This window comes from Patella vulgata, chromosome 9 (genome assembly GCF_932274485.2).
Source record: "Patella vulgata chromosome 9, xgPatVulg1.2, whole genome shotgun sequence".
NCBI lineage: Eukaryota > Metazoa > Mollusca > Gastropoda > Patellidae > Patella > Patella vulgata.
In genome coordinates this window covers 8,857,529-8,881,141 of record NC_065887.2, presented here as the reverse complement: position 1 = coordinate 8,881,141, position 23,613 = coordinate 8,857,529, and the positions used below count along the sequence as shown (strand labels likewise).

General features: G+C 38.4%; 1 protein-coding gene across 1 annotated transcript in view; it reads left to right on the top strand.

Moving 5' to 3' along the window:
* The window catches only part of LOC126831685 (dipeptidyl peptidase 4), a 385,894-nt gene that overhangs the window by 9,507 nt on the left and 352,774 nt on the right, over positions 1-23,613 (top strand). The window lies entirely within an intron of this gene.

Here is a 23,613-nt window from a genome sequence, read left to right as displayed (position 1 = left end):
GCGGTTACCAAGTTCAATAGATATCCTTGTAGAGGTACCGCCGTGAAGTTATTCAATTAATCTATACAAAACATTCAGTGGTGCTATTTATTTTGTATTTGAGTCAGTATTTAATGAAAAATGAAATCTAGTTGAATATAAGAAGTGGGAACATATACCATAGTGATTTAGGAAGGGGATTGGGTGGCCGAATGGTTAACGCGTGCGCTTTGTATGAGAAGGTCTGTCAATGAGTCAAGTGGCGTGGTTTCGATTCTCCTCTTGTAAGTGATAAGGGGTGGTGTCGCCTGTCTATCCTCTTGGATTTTCAACGGGTCCTCCTGCAGTGGTGGCGCCAGGGGGGCGCCTTCTGTTTGCCCCCCCCCCCCCAATAATTTAAAAAAATTGTGATACGTTTCGGTAATCAATACCTTCTACGGTGAATAAATCCCACATCCCCAGTCAGTCATAAACTTACATGTTATAGAGCATTTCCGACAGTCTATTTTTCAAAATTTTCTTGGCGAGGTCCCCTATGGACTCCTCGCTACTTTGGCGCTCGTAAGGGGAATTCGTTGAGGTTCGCAAGTCCGTTCGTTTGACATTTTGTTCTCTAGTCGGATAAACTAGTGATCAGGCGACGGACGCTATCTGGTTAGATCTATTTATTTCGGCGATCGGTGCCTGACAGAATACTGTAAGACAGCATTTCCGGCAGTCTATTTTTCAAAATTTTCTCGGGGAGGACTCCCTACTTTGACGCTCTTGAGTGGGCTTCGTCGTGATTCGCAAGTCCGTTCGTTTGACACTTTACCTCACCGATCAGTGCCTGAAATACTGCCAGGCTGCATTTCCAGCAACCTGTTTTTCAAAATTTTCTGGGGGAGGCCCCCTACCCCTAGTTGAAGCTCGTGCCTTTGCCCCCTTAACCTTGGACTTTGCCCCAGACTTTAGAAAGTGATAAAAAAGGTTAGATGAAAAAGAAAAAACAGACTATGGCATCAAAAATGTTAAAGACAAAATAAAACGAAACATTTTCTAAGTCGTGGCTGATTAGTCATTCAAAGTCTTTGAATACTTCCCGCATATGAAGGAAATAAATGAAATGAAATGAAATGAAATGGGGTTCAACGTCCCACTCATCTGCTCAGATTGGGCTAATGAGGGAAATTTTGGAATCCGAAGCGTATGCCCAGTGGTACTAGTCGTTTGGAAGTCTTGTGTATATAAAACTCAAAATAACTGTAGACCGTCGTAATTATCGGCAATCTAAGCACGGAACAAGTTACAGTAGAGTATTTTCCTTCTGCATTCGATAAAATCCTTCAAAATCACTAGAGCTTATGCATACTCGTAAATTAAGTGTTACTATGTATGTCACTGATGGCTCAGTAGTTTGGTCTCATATTTTACATACAATCTAAACTGAACAGTGTACAAATAGCACTCGGAAAAAACCCACGAGGATGGACAGGCGATCCTACTCCTTGTCACGTACAAATGGGGAATTGCATCCAAGGCACTTGACTCATTGACAAACCTTATGATGCAACGCGCACCCCCTAACCACTTGACCATCCAACCCCAGCAGACAGAGAGAGAGAGGGAGAGAGAGAGAGAGAGATGGGTTTAACATCCACTCGACACAAACTAGGTCATTTCGGGACTAGCATATGGTTAAAATTTATTTCAATAATTCGCGTGTGAAATGCAATGGGGTTTAACGTCCTACTCTTCTGCTCCGACTGGCTAATGAAAACGAGCATACGCCATATGATGGAATATTTTGTCCGGGCAGCGGCATTATGTTCTACTCTTATATCGAATTCCAACTGCCATGGGATCTTTTACTTGCATGCCAATGTATACACGCGTCCTCGGTTTTGCGTACCATCCGAGCAACTACACAGCTGTCCACCACGCCCGAAAGTCTCGATGTAGAGAGAGAGAAGGGGGAGTAAATAATGAAGCCACGCCGGAAAATCTCGATGTAGAGAGGGGGGGGCACATAGTAGAGCGGGCGGGCATAATGAAACCACGCCGGAAAATCTCGATGTAGAGAAGGGGGGGGGGCACATAGTAGAGCGGGCGGGCATAATGAAGCCACGCCGGAAAATCTCGATGTAGAGAGGGGGGGGGGGCACATAGTAGAGCGGGCGGGCATAATGAAACCACGCCGGAAAATCAAGATGTAGAGAGAGGGGGGAGGGGGACATAATGAAACCACGCCGGAAAATCCCGATGTAGAGAGAGGGGGGGGGGGAGACATAATGAAACCACGCCGGAAAATCCCGATGTAGAGAGGGGTGGGGGGACATAATGAAACCACCCCGGAAAATCCCGATGTAGAGAGGGGTGGGGGACATAATGAAACCACGCCGGAAAATCCCGATGTAGACAGGGGGTTGGGGTGACATAATGAAACCACGCCGGAAAATCCCGATGTAGAGAGGGGTGGGGGTGACATAATGAAACCACGCCGGAAAATCAAGATGTAGAGAGGGGGGGGGACATAATGAAACCACGCCGGAAAATCAAGATGTAGAGAGAGGGGGGGGGAGACATGATGAAACCACGCCGGAAAATCCCGATGTAGAGGGGGGGGGGGAGACATAATGAAACCACGCCGGAAAATCCCGATGTAGAGAGAGGGGGGGAGGGGGACATAATGAAACCACGCCGGAAAATCAAGATGTAGAGAGGTGTGGGGGGACATAATGAAACCACGCCGGAAAATCAAGATGTAGAGAGGTGTGGTGGGACATAATGAAACCACGCCGGAAAATCAAGATGTAGAGAGGTGTGGGGGGACATAATGAAACCACGCCGGAAAATCAAGATGTAGAGAGGTGTGGGGGGGGGGACATAATGAAACCACGCCGGAAAATCCGGATGTAGAGAGGGGGGGGGGGAGGCGGGGTACATAATGATAAGTTAAGATAAGATAAGATAAGATTTTATTGTATCATTTCATCCAGCAAGGACAGCATACATAGTTTAAACAAAACTTGATTATACAATTATAACATAACATCTGGGCTGATCATTTATGGATGTACAATGTGATATAATAACTCTTTTAGCATCAAAGATGGTCAATATAATGAAAATATGTATAGAGCTATAACGAAAAGTATCTAGACTAGCCTGGAAAGTAAACAAACTATTTCTACCGTAAGTATTAGTATAATAAACGTATTATATTAACAGGTAACTCTGATGCTCTTTCTTGGAGGCAATTTCGTTTGGGGGATTTAAAACATTAATCATATTGCAGGAGATGTTCGGATTGCTTTTGAAAATTGGCGTAAATCCAAGCCCGAAAATCACATGTAGAGAGGGGCTGGGGGCATATAATGAAAGCACGCCAGGACATCCGGATGTAGCGAGGGGGTGGGTGGCACATAATGAAAGCTAGCCAGAAAATCCCGATATAGAGAGAGATAGAGAGAGGGGGAAGGGGGCATATAATATAACATTCCAGGACTAGCGTATGATAGATTTTTATTTCAATAATTCGCTTGTGCGTATTGGTCTTTAGATACACCCTAGTCCTCGTCATGTACAAGCTTGGTATATATATGGCACCACACTTCGATTATTGTCGATAGTTCGTTGCCATTCATTTACAGTTTCTTTAGACGTCAGTTTAATACAAAGACAGGAAATGAATAAAATATAGCTCATCATCGATCTTGATGTCAATAGATACACAGCAACATAGCATTGTAATAGCAGCATGGGAATTGGCGGTTCAATGACAAAGTAGTTTTAAGAAGCGTAAACTGTCTAGAACACAACAGCTCCCACTAGTCTAAAAACAAGAAGCATGTGCGAGAGAGAGAGAGAGAAATGGGGTTTAACGTCCACTCGACACAAACTAGGTCATTTCGGGACTAATACATCGTTCAATTTTGTTTCAATAATTCGCTTGCACGTAGGGGTCTTTAGCAGTGGGAGGAAACCGGGGGACCCGGGGAAAACCCACGAGGATGGACAAGCGACCCTACGCCTTGTCACATACACCCGGGGATTCGAAACCACGCCATTTGACTCGATGACAGACCATATGATACAGCATGTACGTGCTAATCATTCGGCTAGCGATATGGAACTAGATATACAGAAGACAGACATTTTATCTGCGATTTTGTTATGGCGCCCATAGCATTTGATTTCAGTTAGGGACCCACTGGGACTGGCCAACAAAACATTTCGGCTTTGATGTTGGTGTTAACCGGGATTGTTGCTCGAAATTTTTCAGGGTGGTCTTCCCTTGAGACTCAGTGAGTTTGTACTGGCTCATTGACCAAGAGGGAGCCACGGTGGGTAGGTGCGTAAGACACTGGCTCGCTAGTCTGGAGGTTGCGGGCTTCATTCCGGTGTTGTCCGAGAAAGTTCATCGGAATTTTCCGACATGGTTTCCGCTTGTCAGTGGTGCAGGACGGAGGGCCTGGCAAGGGCGGCTGTCTAGTCCTTCGGATGTTAGGACAAACCGAGGTCCCGTGTACATATTGGCGTGTACGTAAAAGATCCCTTGGCAGTTGGAATTCGATGTAAGAGTAGGCCGTAACGCTGCATAAGCCCAGTCGGAGCAGAACCATAGGACGTTAAACCCCATTTCATTTCATTTCATTTCACTAACCAGGAGGACTTATTGTTCGGGATTTTCCCAGGCCGGTTTCCTCCCCTTGACAGAAATTTACAAATTTGGGATCGAAAACAAAACACGCCAGACCTTATGATATAAAGCGCGCGTGTTAGATCCCCCCTCCCCGTCTCATTCGTGTCCAGCAGAGAAGACTCTGACGAATCCACATTTTGTGGTTTCCCAAGATAACTGTGACTGAATTTTTCCGTTGCTTCAATCAGTTCTGTTGTTGATATAGAATGTTCTGAACAAGATCATTTATTTAAAGAGAGAGAGAGAGAGAGAGAGAGAGAGAGAGAGAGAGATGGGGTTTAACGTCCACTCGACACAAACTAGGTCATTTCGGGACTAGCATATGGTTTAATTTTATTTCAATAATTCGCTTGCGCATAGGGGTCTTTAGCAGTGGGAGGAAACCGGAGGACCCGGAGAAAACCCACGAGGTTGGACAGGCGACCCTACTCATTTATTTAAAGGACCGCAACTGTTTATTTTTATTATTATACTCCACCGATTTTAAATACTTAGTGCTGTTTATTTATGTTTTCTGTTTTGCTCAGTATGTTTCGGTCTGCTGTGTATTGTATGATAGTAAGGTGCAAGTGGGCTAACCAAGGTCCGCTCTTGGAGTTGGTCGTGCTAATTCCTCAGGATTTTCCGATGTGGTTTGCCCTTATCAGTGGTGCAGGACGGTGGTACTGGCATAGAACAGCGTCTAGTTGTTCGGGTGGGGGCGAAAACCCGACGTCCCGCGAACATGTTGGCTTACAGGTAAAAGTACTCTCGAATCGGTGTTACCTAAAGCACCGATGTTTGGGCACAATTTACCTCATAGGCACGAGCCGGTGTAGCCTCTACCCTTCTTCATTATCCCAGTTGGTGCAGAAAAGAAAAACAGCTATTACATGTCATACCATCTCTACCATTTTACTTGTCAAACGATGTCGAGGTTTAGACTTCTTACTTAACTAGTCGCCTGTCCAACCTCGTGGGTTTTCTCCGGGTCCTCCGCCACTCCTAAAGACCCCTACGCACAAGCAAATTATTGAAATAAAATTGAACCATATGTTAGTTCCGAAATGACCTAGTTTGTGTCGAGTGAACGCTAAACCCCACTTCTCTCTCTCTATTTTGTAACTAAAAATAAAAGTAAAGGTAGCGAACCAAACCGCCGTAAACCGACATATAAAATTGTTAAAGGTATGAATGCAGGTAATGAATATTTGATTAGAACATTTCTTTTCTCTTAGCAAACATTATCGCTTGACTGACTCTCAAACTACATTCATATACATTGTGTATACCCAGGAATTATTAAACAGCAAATAGACCTCAACGGAAACGTGAATAGATGACGTGGAGTGTTACAGGAGATCTTTGTTAACAAAGAATAGATCTAATTTCATTGCACCGGAAGAAGAATACCACAGTCGTTATATTAGGGTTTTTATAATTGACGAATTTAGAAGCAGTGGAAGAAGAATGCAATTTTGTAAAGAATTTGTAGAAGAATGATAAATTGAGTGACTCTGTGTATGTTTAACGTTTGATACCATGGTTCAATAGTCTAATTTAAACGCCGCGGAAGAAGAATACAATTTTGTAAAGAATTTGAAAAAGAATGTTAAAAGGAATAACTCCGTGTATGTTTAACATTTGGTACCATAGTTCAGTAGTCTAAACGAATGTAGGTGCTTTTGTCATTAAAGAATTTAAACGCAGCGGAAGAAGAATACAATTTTGTAAAGAATTTAGAAGCATGTTGAAATCCATGGCTCGATAGCCTAAAGGAATGTAAATACAAGTCAACCGTACCGTGTTCCAGACAACAATACAGTCATATGGATTACAAAATACCGATTTAGTTCTGGGTAAATTTACATTGTGTCGTTGTTAAGGGTGAATAGATTGGTAGATATGAATATACGTATTGGTTATTACAACACAAATTGTAATCAATATATATAGGCCTGTTCATACCTTAACTAAACCTGTTATTAATATTTGTGGCATCAACGATTCTCCGATTATATATCGTGTTTTCCCACAGCTGGTGTTGGTGATCTACTCATTATTCATGTTTTATTTTGAGTGAATACATATATTATTTGAAATGCACGCATAGGGAAATATTCACATGGCTTGTTTATAAAATGAAATTACGGTTAATTTATGTGTTTGTGTGACAACAGTATCGCTAGTGTTTTTGTAAAAAAAAAGAAAGAGAAAACCTGTCGTTGGTTGGTGATATAACTAACTATATGTTATTTGAAATCCATACATACATATCATGTTGGAGCGAATATTTACATATTCGCAGGGATTATACTTTGAAACGTGGGTAATTCACTGAAATGTGACGTGATCTATTTGTAATGGGAATCGTATATCTTGTCTAAAAAAGTTAACATATCTTCATACAAAAATCATAATTCTGTGACAGGGATTAATAGTATAATAATTATTCAACATGAGGAGTGAAGAGGACACATTTATAAAAGATGATGAAAAGGTTTGTATAACATGAAATCAAAGATGGTCACATCAGAATCATTTAATCCGTTTCTACAGATATGTTTTTAAACACTTGACAATTACAATAGAACATTTCAATACGAGTAAGTTCGTACCCACAGATCACTAATGATTTCCCCATTGACTTTAATGTTAATTCTCGTCTCTTAGACTGACTTTTTCCCAAATTTTCGCCTTCTATCACCGATGGAGCAACATGTGGCAACCTTTTGCTCAAAAGCATGTATGAGGTTCACCATGGACAATTTGAGATACACAAACTGGAAGTAAAGATAAAAAAAACATGCATTTCAACCAAACTCTCAGCTCTCGCATCCTTCTCCCTCAAAACCAAAAAGTCAGCAAAAATCGCCATGCAAAAGGGAGTAAAAGGGAAAGGGGGTGGGCGGAGACTTCAATTAACCTTCGGCGTAGGAATAATTGGTGAGCTGTGTCCATTTAGCTGTTGTATTGATACGTAACATAGAGATACAGCATCATAAACACAGAAACAAGATACAGTTTTACTGGTGCAAGACATAACATCAATACAGTATCCCTTGGGTAACACACAGCATAAATACATCATTAGTACAAGACATAACATCAATACAGCGAGAGAGAGAGGTGGGGTTTAACGTCCACTCGACACAAGCTAGGTCATTTCGGGACTAACACGTGGTCAATTTTATTTCAATAATTTGCTTGCGCGTAGGGATCTTTAGCAGTGGGAGGAAACCGGATAGGCGACCCTACTTCTTGTCACGTACAACCGGGGAATCGATACCACGCCAGTTGACTCAATGACAGATCTTATGATACAGCGCGCACGTGGTAACCATTCTGCCATCCAATCAGCAACAGCTATACAACAGGGTAATACTGAAACCAAACACAGAACGTCAATACAGTATTGTTAGTGTAACACATAACATCAATACAGCATCACTAGTGTAACACATAACCCTTGAACATCATCACTAGTGTAACACATAACATCAATACAGCATCACTAGTGTAACACAAAACCCTTGAACATCATCACTAATGTAACACATGATATCAATACAATTATAACACATAACCCCTGAACATCATCACTAGAGTAACAAATGGTATCAATACAGCATCACCAGTGTAAAACATAATCCCTGAACAACATCACTAGAGTAACACGTGACATCAATACAGCATCACAAGTGTAACACATAACTCTGAACATCATCAATGAAATCAATACAGCAGTGTAACACATAACACCAATACCACATGACTAGTGTACAACGTTAGTATAATACTCCAGCATAAGTACAACAAACAACACTAAAATAACACAAAAGCATCAATATACCACAACAACATTAGTATAACATAACAAACTTAGTATAAAACAACATCATTAATATAAAACAACATCATTAATATAACACAACAGGGGGGTTGGATGGCCGAATGGTTAGTACGCGCGCGATGTATCATACGGTCTGTCATTGAGTCAACTGGCGGGGTTTCGATTCCCCGGTTGTACGTGACAAGGAGTAGGGTTGCCTGTCCAACCTCGTGGGTTTTCTCCGGGTCCTCCGGTTTCCTCCCACAGCTAAAGACCCCTACGCGCAAGCGAATTATGGGAATAAAATTGAACCATATGTTAGTCCCGAAATGACCTAGTTTGTGTCGAGTGGACGTTAAACCCCATCTCTCTCTCTCTATAACACAACAGCATTTTATAACACAGAAGTATTAGCATAACACAGCATCGTTAGTATAACACACGAACATTCGTATAAAACAACAGCATTGGTATAACACAATAGCTTTAGTATATCACAACAGCATCAGCAGAGGAGCACAACAACAGTACTATAACCCAGCATCATTAGAAAAACACATCTGTATTAGTATAATACAGCAGCAGAAGTATAAAACAACAGCATTATTATAACACAACATCAGGAGTATAACACAACATCATAATTATAACACAACATCAGAAGTATAACACAACATACAACATCAGAAGTATAATACAACATCAGAAGTATAACAAAACACCATCAATATAAGCAATAGCATTAATAGCATTAATATACAGTAGAATCTGTATTAAGCAGCCATTTAAGGGAATTTTCATGACGGGCCGCTTAACAGGAGTGACCTCTCAATAAAATCTGAGTGTTTGTTAGTGCTGACATCAAGTAAATTTTATGCTTGGATGCATTAGGAGCAAACATCAATACTTACATCGGTAACACAACTGCATTATAGCGTGGTTGGGAAACTGTAATATAACATGTTAGCGGGAATTAAGTGTGTGTGTGTGGGGGGGGGGGGTCTTAATTTTTTATGATCTATTGGTTCAGTACTAACACTATGGAGTTACCCATCTGTACCCCTTGGGGAAACTTTTTGGCGGCATTTTGAATTTTTGCCTCGACCAATCACGTTCGAGAGCACTACTTCCCAAATAACGTGTGAATATTGACATCTTAACCCCACAAGTATGTTGTCTACCCATAGGAAATCGATACCACAGATTTCAAAAATCCCTTCAATTTTAGACTAAGACGTCACTATGACGAAAAATTCAAAATGGCGTCCAAGGTGGCTGCCATTACATATAAATGACCATAACACCCTTACTATTCATGTTCAGGGAACAAGTTCGGTGTCTATACCTAGGTTTGAGGGGTAAAGCAGTCCTTTACAACCACCCGCTAGATGAAAAACGCATGACGTCATTGCGAAATCCCAGATGGCCACCACCAAACTATAAAAAACTGTCACAATGAGCATCCTAGAACGTTGATTTTAGTGTATATACAAATCCCATTAATTTTGCGTTATGACGTCACTCGATTAGTTGAGTGAAGTCATGTGTGCATTTGTATGTCCCCTCAATTTGGGAGTAAAAAAAAGATCGGTGGTAACTAAGTCATGGGAAGGAAGGGTAAAATTCAAAATGGCGTCAAAGATGGCCACCATTCGTTATACATGACCATAACGCCCTGTGTGATACAAAGACTAGATCTGACATCATTAGTATGGCCTAAAACACGAATCGGTATTAGAAATTTCACAAATTTTAGATCGACCATTCTGGTAGACGAGACAAAAATTGGACGAATGTGGATTACTAGCATGGAATTTATCACTAGCTACTTCTATAATTGTTGGGTAGAGGTCCACGAGGTGGCGAATATTTTTTACCATTTTAGTAAAAAAAAACTGTTTCCTTTTGAAAAGATTCAAAAAGTACTTAACCGAATGCTGTTGTTTATTTATTATTTTAATTTATGGTTGTTTTCTTTATATTTCAGGTAAGTTGAATTTATTATGATTGTCATCTGTTACCTGAGATTAGACAGGTAAATATGCTGATTATATTACACTCTCAAGCAACTCCCCACCTCATTATATACCCGAGATTAGAGAGGTATATATACTGAAAATATTGCATTCCCCCCTCCACCTCATATACCTGAGATTAGACAGGTAAATATACTGAATATATTACACTCTCAGACCCCCGCCCCCGCCCCCCTGCCCCACCATATCATTCTATACCTGAGATTAGAGAGGTGAATATACTGAATATATTACTTTGTCACATCCCCCACCTTATTATATACCTGAGATTAAACAGGTAAATATAGTGAATATATTACACTCCCAAGACGCGCCCACCCCACCTGAGATTAGACAGGGATAGGTTATATTACACTCTCCACCCCCATTCCCCACACGAAGACACACCCACACATCTTATACCCGAGATTAAGACTGATTATACTACCCCCATCCCCAGCCACACTCACTGTCACCCAACAGACAGATATTATATTTCCCATGCCCATCACTTACAACTAACACAGTCCCTGAAACTACAGATTGAATAACCCGTCTCGATCCAAACCACATTCTGCCAAATCCAGATATTTTCAAGTATCATAGTATACCATATTTAAATCACATTTCCTTTTACGGAAAATGCAAAACACATCGATTTGAAAGATCGAAAAAGTAACAGGATTTTTAATCCGTGTATTATTATATATTTTACATTGTTTAAATGCTGATGTGTAATTAAACATTGAGTGCAATACCACACAAAAGATGTGCTCGTTACATGTATACTCTTCAAAAAGAAGTAGGGGATATTGAAATCCAAATACCAATGCAAGTTGTGATATGATAAATAGTCATGGACACTTGACATGCTTTGAGAGTATGTTCACAGATGAAGAACTTGTCGCCCAAACTGCACCACTGAGCTGCACATGCGACACGCAATAGCGCCATACACGTGGGAGGGATTCATTGTCAAATTTGACACTTCAAGGAAGGAATGATGATAACTGCTGCGTGCTGGTTTATCCTACCCATGTTTGCTTTCCTATCGGTTCTTGCATCAGATTTAGTGTTTAGTGTATCTTTGCTTTAGTGTGTTATGTTTAATTTGATTGGGAGGCGTGTTCGTCAACGTCAACCGACAACACTGCAAGAATTGCCCCCAATCGTGATTGGACGGTTGATTAGGAGCATGCCACGACGAATTGCTGAATGTTTTAGGATTGGTGGAGCAATTACTCAAAAATGTCCATTTTCACTATTGACGGTGTATCTCTTTGCGAGTGAAATGGGGCCGTCAGATAAGCCGCCCATATGAACTGTTTATGTTCATGTGTAGGCAATTTGCCTGTTATTAACATACGCTAGTTACCTCTAATAAAAACAGCAGTGCATTTCCGCAGTTTTGTATTGTTTCTGAATATTCCCTACTTTTTTTTAAGAGTATAATTCATAAAAAGAGTTATCTCCCTTCCCTCATATTTTAGTGAGACGATATAATTTAATGACGTTCTATTTAACATATTGATTTTATTTAATAGTCAGGTTATGTTATTACTTTTATCTTAACAAGATAATTCTTGAACCACCATCTTATCTAAGGGAAACTGTAACAAAAATAACTGAAATGTATGGAATCGCGTTCCCCATTTGAACCAAATTTCTTAGTAATTTTGAGACCGACGGAAGCATTAGTTTACCGAGTGCGCAGTTGGACACAGCTCACCAAATATTCCTACGCCGTCACGAAACAAGGATCAAAGATATTTTTAGTCTTTCTCTCCCTTTTCCGTTTCCCCCTTTTGCATGACGATTTCTGGTGACTTTTTGGTGTAGAATCGAAGAAAAGAGTTTGAATTTTTTCCAGGTTTTGGTGAAAATTCATGATTTTAAGGCGGAAGGATACGAGAGTTGAGAGGTTAGTTAGGTTGAAATGTAGGGCGGAAAATTGCATGTTTAATGGTCTTTACTTCCAGTTTGTTTATCTCAAGTTTTCCATGATGAACCTCATACGTGCTTTTGAGCAAGCGATTGCCACATGTTTGCACTATCTGTGGCAGAAAGCGCTGTACTCAACGAAAATTTTGGAGAGAGTCGGTCTAAGAGACGAGAATTAACATTAAAGTCATTGGAGAAATCATTAGTGATCTCGGGACAGTGTCTGCCAAGGCTTCTTGGAATTCAGTCTCTTTTACGGGTTTTCGATTCCGGTGTGGCTTGCCCTTGTCAGTGGTGCAGGACGGATGGCCTGGCAAGGACAGATGTCAAGTCGTTCAGATGGGACGAAAAACCGAGGCTCCCGTGTACACATTGACGTGCACGTAAAAGATCCCTTGACAGTTGGAATTCGATATAAGAGTAGGCCGTAGTGCCGCTGTCCGGGCAAAATTTCCCTTTATAGCACACTGTATGGCGTATGCCCGACTTCATTAGCCCAGCTCGGAGAATAACAGTAGGACGTTAAACTCCATTTAATTTCATATTTACACGGTCAGTATCAGTAACCATATGTACAGATAAATTTGAAAACAAAGCACGCTTCACATTATTGTTGACATCCATATTGACTCGGTAAGGTGTTAGTTCAGGGGAGCCACGGTGGCTCAGTGGATAGGACGTTGGTTCGCTAACACGGAGGTCCTGTGTTCGATCATTGCGTTGGCTGAGAAAGTTCATCGGAATATACCGGCGTGGTTCCCCTTGTTTGTGATGTAGGGTGGAGGGCCTGGCAAGGGACAACTTATAGTCGTTCGGATGGGACGAAAAACCGAGGCCGGTGTACACATTGGCGTGCACGTAAAAGAACCCTTTACGGTTGGAATTCGAAATAAGAGTAGCCGTAGTGCCGTTGCCCGGTCATAATTTCCCTCATAGCACACTACATGGGGTGCTGGACAACAGTCACATGGTTGGGAATATTTGGAAATCGACGACGGTCTGTTAATTCGGACGATTTTTTTTTTGGTAGTGAATGTTGACTGTTAAAATAATTCTCAATGTGAAAGAGCTGTAAGTTAGATGTAAAATATAAAAGATAGTACAGAATAACTACACGACGTAAAATATATTTTAACATCGGTATTAATAATTAATCCAGCCTAATACATGACAGTTTTTAAATTATCCTTTTAGGATTTTCTCCTGTTATGACTGACAAAATGATTGGTCTTTTTAATAATCACGCAACATTATCAGTGTTTCATACACCTGACTGAACATCACGTTGTTAATAATTGATAATCTGCACTAAATATTGCCCACGGTTCTTTAATAAAAAAAAGAATGGCAGTTGATTTTCATGAAAGAAAAGATCACAGTTTAGTCCGATGTTCGGTGGAGCCACAGTGGTTCAGTGAGTAAGACTTTGGGTCGCTTAGCAGGTGGTCCCGGTTTTGATCCTAGTGTTGCTCGAGAAGGTTCCTGGAGATTTTCTTTCTTTACCATATTACCTACCCAAAGGACTGCACTTTGCGTTTTACAGTCCGGATTTGGTCGAAATTTGGCCTTTTCTCTTGACTGTATAACGCTGAGATAGGTCCAACCAAGATTGCTAAATGCACGCCGTTGCTAACGAAAATACCTTTGGTATGCTCGCGGCCTGTCATTAATTCCACCGAATATCTGATCACTAGCTGCTTCTTCCATTTTATTGGAAATTCAGCGATTCGCTTCGTGTAGTCTTGAAAAAGCACATGGCCTGCAAATAACCACAGCCATGTCCGTATTAGGAAATGTCTGATCTTCATTACTTCATATAATCACATTGCTCCACACAACCCAAAATAGGGGGTTGGATGGCTGAATGGTTAGCGTGCGCGCGCTGTATCATAAAGTCTGTCATTGAGCCGACCTCGTGGGTTTTCTCCGGGTCCTCCAGTTTCCTCCGGTTTCCTCTCACTGCTAAAGACCCCTACGCGCAAGCGAATTATTGAAATAAAATTAAACCATATGTTAGTCCCGAAATGACCTAGTTTGTGTCGAGTGGACGTTAAACCCCATCTCTCTCTCTCTCTCTCTTTAATCCCATGGGATCTTGCTCCTCATACAAAATCAGTGCTCACCGCGCCCCTGCCCATTACTAAGTTAAATAATATCTTCACTCTTGTCTAGGATATTGGATATTGAACAATACCAAACTCCATCTTTATGCTAGGTATAGTCCATGTGACAGACCTGGGATTTTGGAACATCATTACCAATTTGATGAATAAATTCAACCATGATATGGAATGTGGCTCACAATGTTCACAAGAAAATGCTTCTTCTGGTGCTATATGATACTTGTTGTTGAATGAATCATAAATTTTTCAAATCAACAGATTATTCTGGAAAAAAGCAACCTTTTGGCATTTTTATTTTCCCAGGTTTTCATGATTTATTTTATAAGTTTACTACCAAATCCTGTTCAGAGTAATTTTAGCCAAATTATGTTTGTGGTCTTCTTAAGTTATTCAATTAGCATAAACAAATACGCCCAGTGGTCCTCCCTATACAGCTGCGGTGGCCGCAAACTCAACAAAAGTCGTAAGTAGACTGTCAAATTTAAAATGTTGAACGTCGGCGAGGCAGGGCACAAACTTAGTGAACTTTTAGCTAGTGTGTCACAATCGAAACGATATTTGGGGACGGGTTGTTTCTATGTCAAAATTTGTCCCTAAAGACAATTTTGAGATTATGTCACTTTTGTGACGTCATTTTCGGTTGGGGTTCTGTCCGATGTCCAAAATGACCGCAAGGGAGCTAAAGATGATCCGAACAATTATAGGCCAATCTCAATTCTCCCCACAATTTCAAAGATATTCGAAAGGCACTTGAGCACTCAAATTCAAACTTATTTGGAAACCTTCAATGTTCTTTATGCTTACCAATCTGGATTTAGATCAAATCATTCATGTGCTACTGCACCGATCCGAATGACAGATAATTGGCTTGATGCTATCGATAATGGTGCGATGAGTGGTATAGTGTATCTTGATTTTAGCAAAGCATTTGATCTCATTGATCATAAGCTTATTATTGAAAAACTACATCTTTATCGATTTGGAAATAATTCACAAATTTTGATTGAATCATATCTTGACTCACGGAAGCAAAAAGTATGTTTAGGATCAATTACCTCCTCAATTACTACAGTCAAATGCGGGGTTCCACAAGGGTCGATCCTGGGTCCTTTCCTATTCCTTATTTTTATAAATGATCTCCCACTCAATATTGAATCAAGTCAGATAGATTTGTGTGCTGATGACAGTACCCGGCATTGTTCACACAAAGATATTTAATCCATCGCCAATAATCTCCAAAATTATCTCTATTTGGTTGCTAAATGGTGTGAAAACAATGGGATGGTAATCAATCCTTCGAAAACAAAATCAATGCCGATTTCATCAAAACACAAAAGAAATCAGAAAAACCTAACTTTATCACTCCATGGTGAGAAAATTGAGACGGTTACTACCGCAAAATTACTTGGAATTCAAATTGACCAAGACCTTAATTGGGAAGCACAGATAGCAGATATGTCTAACAAAACTTGCATCAAAAAAAATATTTCTCCTAAATAAGATAAAAGATCATTTACCTTACGAGACAGGAATTTTGTTTTATAACAGTTATATACTACCAATATTTGATTATTGCTCTATTATTTGGGGAAATGCTACCAAAAGTAGAATAGGCATTCTTTTAAAATTACAAAAGAGGGCAGCAAGAACTATTCTTGATGCACCGATTGAAACTCCGTCCACCTCTTTATTTACTAAACTCGGTTGGCTTACCCTTACACAGAGGATTCTTTACAGTAAAATTGTCTTAGCATTCAAAATTATTACATTTAATACTCCACTTTATCTAAATTTCTATTTTATTGAAAAATCTCTTGTTTCCAAAACGGATATCTTGCTCCGTTCACAGACCAGTAAATCTCTTTTTCTTCAAAATTGCAAAACGGAATCCATGAAACGTACTTTTCATTATTCTGCATGTCTTTTATGGAACAATCTGCCTTTTGATATAAAGATGTATAAAAATGTTGAAAATTTTAAGATTAAACTGAAAAGTCATTTATTTTGCACACTGAAGGAACCATAATATTCAACTGACGACATACTTATTATTTTTAACTTGCAACAGCATTCTATTTTATTTTGTGTGTAATTATAGTGTTCTTCCTATTTTCTACTTGTATAATGTATATGTTTTGAAGTTTGGGAGTGACTTATCAAACTCCCCACTTTAAAATGCTATTGCATTTCTAATGATTTTAAATTTATCCTGATATTACATGTATATATGTCTTTGTAGCTTAGGAGGGACCTATGGAAGATTAGTTTTTTTGCAAACTAAATACGTTGCCTCAATAAATAAAGTTTTTATTATTATTATTATTATTATAGTATCATGCAAGGTAGGGCTTGTGATATATCATGTATAGGGTTTTCGCAGCCACTGAATTTAAAATTGAATTATTTATTGGAATTTTCGATGAAACGGAAAGGTTTGTTCCGCACAGGTATTAGCTTAGAAGGGACAAATACAATTTGTAGAACCAGATATTTGATGTTAGTGAACCCATTTTTTCTAGGACACCTGTTTCACACAAAATCTTATTTTCTATCCAGACGAACCTTCAGTATAATAATCTATATGCATACAAAGTTTATGAAAATACACATACAAGCAGCATTTAATATGGTCTACCACCTGTAGGACACTCCCTTCAACTTACAAATAAATTGTTTATTGGAATTTTCGATTAAACGTAAACTTTCTGTAAAATGTAAAATACTCGACTAATATAGCAGTTGTAACATGTTTAACATCATATCTTTCCACGCGAATTAACAATAAATTGTTCATTCGATAAAACGGAAACATTTTTTATACTTGTAAAATAAATACCTATTGTGTATATGATACGTTGAAGTCTACCATGTAATACGGAAATTTGCAACACGTTTATAAGCACCATATCTTTCTACATGAACTAACAATAAATTGTCCATTGGATAAAAAGGAGACATTTTTTTATACATATAACTGTAAAATAATATATGAATTATCGTTTTAACATCATATCTTTTGCCTCCCTTTTCAGGGATGGACACTCAAAAGGAGTATGGTAGTTTCGGGGGTCCCTAAACTAGTCAATGTTCTCGCGTAGTTATGAATTTATGTCGTTTTTGATGAATTATTAAGATATATGCATAAGCTAAAAACACCAGGATATACTCTAGAAAGTACCATTTAAATTACAGTCAGTTTTTTCAAAAGAAATTTCGAGCCTGGTTGTAGAGAACCCCGTCGTTCACCTCACGGAGCAAAGATAAGCCTGTCCTATCCTAGGTATCATATGTGTAATTTTATGTCAACTTCACAATTGTCAGTATAAATATAACATTTACTTGACAATTTTCATCTGGCCTTAAAACATTTTAATTGGATTTGTGTTCCTGGTGTTATAAGCTTTCCAAATATGTATAGTTTGTTTAATAGGGAGGACCTTGTAGCGGAACTGTGTTTCTAAGCAAGCTAAAAATTTTGGTTGCAGGCCTACTAGACTATACGACAAAAGTTGCCGGCATAGAGGCGTTAATGTAAAAACGGACCACATTACCATTTCTGAACGAATAAGAGATCTTAAATTCTTAACAACTGGATATATCATAAATAATTCTCAATACGGCTTAAAATGGTGCAAAGGCATAGTAGATGAAATTAAAATGACTCACTATTTTGGTGAAATGTCTTGTGATCTGTGAGATACAAAATAATCAATTCCATATTATGCCCCATTGTATTGTTTATGGGGTGTGGGTCGCATAGGATGTGTCATTTTTAGCAGTATCACTAACATCATTTTCAGCATTATTTTTGAGTTTTTATTCATGTTCAGTGACTCTGAAAACCTTATAAAAGAGACATTATAAGCTATATAAAACAGTCATTCATGTTATGGAAATTCTGACCGCCATTTTGAATTTTCCCCATCTTGGATTTTTAAAACTCTTTGTTTAGATTAAACAAACATTGTGCAAGAGCTAAATCTGCCTATTGCAGGTCTTTCTTTAGGCCTGAAATGTTTTCTAAATTATTATTTAGACATTAATTAACTGACCCAGGCCATAATCAACTCTCGATGGCATCGGATTTCTCCGATATTAAATAAATTAGAACGTATCAGTCATATTTTGATTTAATCTAAAAATGGAGGAGCGAGACTTAGCTTCGAGCAACCAGTACAGTGGTTGAAATTATTGCACGTGTCTTGTCAAACCTTCAAAGGTTAATATCTTCGCTCGCAATAGAGTAATTTGAATGAAATTGTCAAATTATTCATTTTACATTATCTATTTTCGAACTATTGTAGCAAGAATGGCTAGCTCTTTATCTAAATCTTACGTAATGAATATTTAATTGTAAGCTCATTGGATAGTACATGTCATATCAAACAATGAAATGACTATTATCTGACATATTGGCCATTTTAGGAAATTTTGTCGCCATTTTGAATTTCCGCCATCTTGGATCTGGGACACTCATATTTGAGATTATTTTTTATGATCAATGTTTCTGATATCTATTCAATCACTTAAGTTGACCAAACAGATAATTTGGCTTATATGGGTCTGAACACGATTTGTTAGTAAACATACGAACAGACATGAAAAAAAAAATCGAAAATGTTGCTTTTTTCAGATTAATCTTTTATTTGAAAACTGATAGTATTGATTAAACAACATATATCATATACCAGCAGATGCAGAATTATATTATGAACATTTTGAGATATATTACATATCCATATAGGTGAAACTGTTGAGGAGTTATGAAGGCTTCCCCGACTCGCACTATTTCAAATAAGAAAAAAAACGGCGGCCATTTTTTTTAAAGATGGCCGCCAAACTGACATTTGGCAAAGTGACCCGGAAGTCCATCAACCAATTTTGGACACTTTAGACCTAAAGCTAACTGTAAATCATAGTTAAACCAATTCATCAAATTGGTAATGAATATCTGCCTGTCACATGGACTAGTATGGGTGAGGTACGTTGTTGATGTGCGGTCCAACAGGTGCGCTTTAGATCATAAGATATGTCATTGAGTAAAATGGTGTGGTTTCGATCCCAAGCTTGTACGTCACTAGGGATATGTTTGCCTGCCCAACGTCATTAATTTTCTTCGGGTATTCCGGTTTCCCCCACTGCTAAAGACTCCCACTTGCATGCAAATTATTGAAATAATACTGTACCATTTGTTCGTGCCGAAATTACCTACTCTCTCTCTCTCTCTCTCTCTCTCTCTCTCTTTCCAAACTCCAATAAAAAAGTAAAAACCAGGTTGTTTAACAATGTCTGTTAATGCTGCAGATTTGTACCATTTGTTGTATGAATGATGATATAGTAATTGTGTACTGGTGACACGCCAATGTAATCATCTATAGATGCAGTATAGTTTAGTCAAGAGTTGGTTCCCGTAGTGTACTGTGTACCTTTGTAGTAGTTTTATTATCACCTGAAAATGTGTTAATGGCAACTCATGTGGAACAATCGACAATTACAAATTCTTCTATGGAATTCAGAGATTATCGGAAGTGTCTTTTGTAGTATTTAATATATTGTGGAAATGTGCTCGGCTTAAACACATTGTGGATAATCCATGGTCATAGGAATTTGTGTGCCCACGTAGGTGTTCATTTGTTTTCATGTTTTCAATTTCTGAGAATAATGGATGGTTTGTAATCGTTCTTTTTTTCAATTTCTGAGAATAATGGATAATTTGTAATCGTGAATCGTATTAAGAATGAATTTTTAAATACGCTGCTTAATCGTTTAAATTGATTACATAAATTAAAGCACCAGTAGGTATATACAATGTAAACAATGTAATATGTCTTTAATCATAACAATTATTGTTGAATATGCATAATTAAAATTGAAAAATTCGCACGCTTGCAATATTCTTTAATAATTCCCGGTATTTTGCAAATTAGTAGCTATAACTAATTTAAGAATTAGAGTTTTAAAACATTGTGTTTGAGAAATGTGGAAGTTTGTAAGGTTCAACAAGTTTGTAGAGAACCAAACTATTGTTTGTTTTAACTCCATGCAAAGATCGGGCATGGTTTGTTTTTTCTGAAATGAAATGAAATGGGGTTTAACGTCCTACTGTTCTGCTCCTATGCTGGGCTAATGAAGACGGTCATACGCCATACAGTGTGCTTTGAGGGAAATTTTGCCCGGGCAGCGGCACTATCGCCTACTCTTATATCGAATTCCAACGGCCAAGGGATATTTTACCTGCATTCCAATGTGTACACGGGTCCTCGGTTTTTCGTCCCATCCGAACGACTAGACAGGGATCGAACACCCGACCTCCAGGCTAGCGAGCCAGCGTCTCACCCACTTAGCCACGTGATCCCCTGGTTTGTTTTTTTGTTTTTCTAAATTAATAACAACATTACTACTTTGCCAAACACTGGACGTGACTTTTTTTTTTAATTAATAATAATATTATACTACTTTACCAAAGGCTGGACGTAGCTGGCGTTTTTATGCATCAATAATAATATTACCACTTTACCAAAGACTGGGTCTGGCTGTTTTTTTTAAAATCAATAATAATATTACCGCTTTACCAAAGACTAGGCGTGGCTGGGTTTTTTTAAAATCAATAATAATATTACCACTTTACCAAAGACTGGGCGTGGCTGTTTTTTTTAAATCAATAATAATATTACTACATAGTTATTAATAACAGTATTGATACTCTGATTTTAATAAAATACAAACAATCTTGCTACTTTAAAAGAGACTGAGTGTGGCTGATTTTTTTTATACTGTACATTATTATTGCTCATGGACGTGGTGATTTTTCAGTAATTAATAACAATAATATTAACAAAGAATGGACGTGGTTTTTTGTTTGGTTTTTTTTCTGTTGTTTTTTTTTTTTTTTTTTTTTAATTAATAACAATAAAAATTCTTTAAGTGAGTGACATTTGATCGGTGTAGGTGTGTGTTTATTTCTGACCCTGAATGTGGAAATCTAAACCATTAAATAATGGCTTTATGACATCGATCAGAAATATCCACGGTATGCCCAAAATCCATTGCTAATTGAATTATGTGATATTTACCAAACGTTGGTGTGGAACATTTTTATAATAGCTGAACATTTGTATCAGATATAAATCTAATTTAATCAGAATCTAAATACAAAGACCACATTTTGTAATGTAACATTTGGAGTTTTAGTTCAATAGTAATTAGTTATTGCTGAATTATCATTGAGACGGACAGCATTAAGACGGCCGATTAAAATTGCGTTAATATAAATAACATGTACGATCCCGGGATAAAAGTAGTGTTTATGCTGCCATTAGAAAATATAAAACAACAATGGACGATTAACGAGTTAATAAATAGATACGTGACGTAAACAAACTACCGCGTGGCGCCATGATTAAACAATATGGCTACATTTAGAAATTATAACAGTTCGGTACTTCAGTACTTGCAACTTTCTCGAATAATACCGATTTGTCTATCTCTCGATAGCGTAAGATTCCAAAAGTTTGTACATACCCCATGTCAGTGCAGCTGCGTGGGGGTTGTGACAAAGAACGGCGCCTAGTCATGTGTGTGTGTGTGTGTGTGTGTGAGAGAGAGAGAGAGTGTGTCTGTGTGTGTAACGTCTACTCGACACAAACTAGGTCATTTCGGGACTAACAATTGGTTCAATTTTATTTCAATGATTTGCTTGCTCGTAGGGGTCTTTAGCAGTGGGAGGAAACATGAGAACGCGGAGAAAACCAACGGGGTTGGACCGGCGACCCTCCTCCTTGTCACGTACAAACGAGGAATCGAAACAACGCCAATGGACCCAATGACAGACCTTATGATGCAAAGCGCACGCGTTAACCATTCGGCCACACAACTATCTCTTGTTTGCTGTTAAACAAGCGACTTTAGTTTTATGTTTTTCCATCACTCGTTATTGGCAAAGGTTTAACAAGATATACTATACAATTATTTGCCAGCGAAAGATAAGATACCTTAACAATAAGTATATGGGCATGTCAATCTAACCTTGTTGAGAATAATGTCTGTGATTCCTGCTAAAAGTATCAGGAATATTTGCTGTAGTCAGAAACTGTTTATGCACGTGTTGAGTACAACATATCTAAATGAATGGATCGTATTTAAAAAGATAATTAATGAGACATATACCGATTATGAAATGTGTTGTAAGTGAGGTAATAGCAATAACATGCACAAAGTACATTTGAAGTTTTTCTTGGGTACACGATATACGGCGTTATAAGCCTGTTGAATCTTGGGGGTTGGGTGGCCAAATGGTTAGCACGTGCGCTTTGAATCGCTATGGCTGTTATTGAGTCAAATGGCGTGGTTTCGATTCCACTCTTGTTAACTTTGTGACAAAGAGTAGGGTCGCCTGTTCGGCCTCTTGGATTTTCTTCCACTGCTAAAGACCCCTACTCACAAGCGAATTATTGAATTAAATTGAACCATAATTTGTTAGTCCGGAAATCTTCTAGTTTTTGTCAAGTGAACGTATCGTCGGTGGGGAGTCTTAAGGTCGCATCTGGCATATTTTACGAAATTCACTTTTTTACTTCTCCAGAATGTAAATTTTCTTACGTATCTTTTCATCTAGTTGTCGTATTTCTACGCCAATAAAAGAATTTTTATATATATTGTTCCAAAATGTCGTATATGTTGTCTTTACATAAAAATGTCAATATTGAGAGCGGAAATGTCGTCTTTCCTTGATACAACCTTTTGACTCTCCACCGACGTAATACTAGATGAAGTATTTGTTTTCTTGTCGCTTATTACTAAGTCACAGCCACAAATATTGCCCAACACCCTATTCACTTACTTTACTTTGTCGAAAAGTTTCAACTTAAAATATACCCAAACTGTCTATTTACTACATCGGAAAATTTCAACTTAAATTGTAACCGAATCGTCTATTAACCGTATCGGAAAATTTCAACTTAAAAAATAACCGAATTGTTTATTTACGTTATTGGAGAGCTTCAACTTAAAATATAACCAAATCGTCTATTTACTTTATCGGAAAATTTTAACTTAAATTAT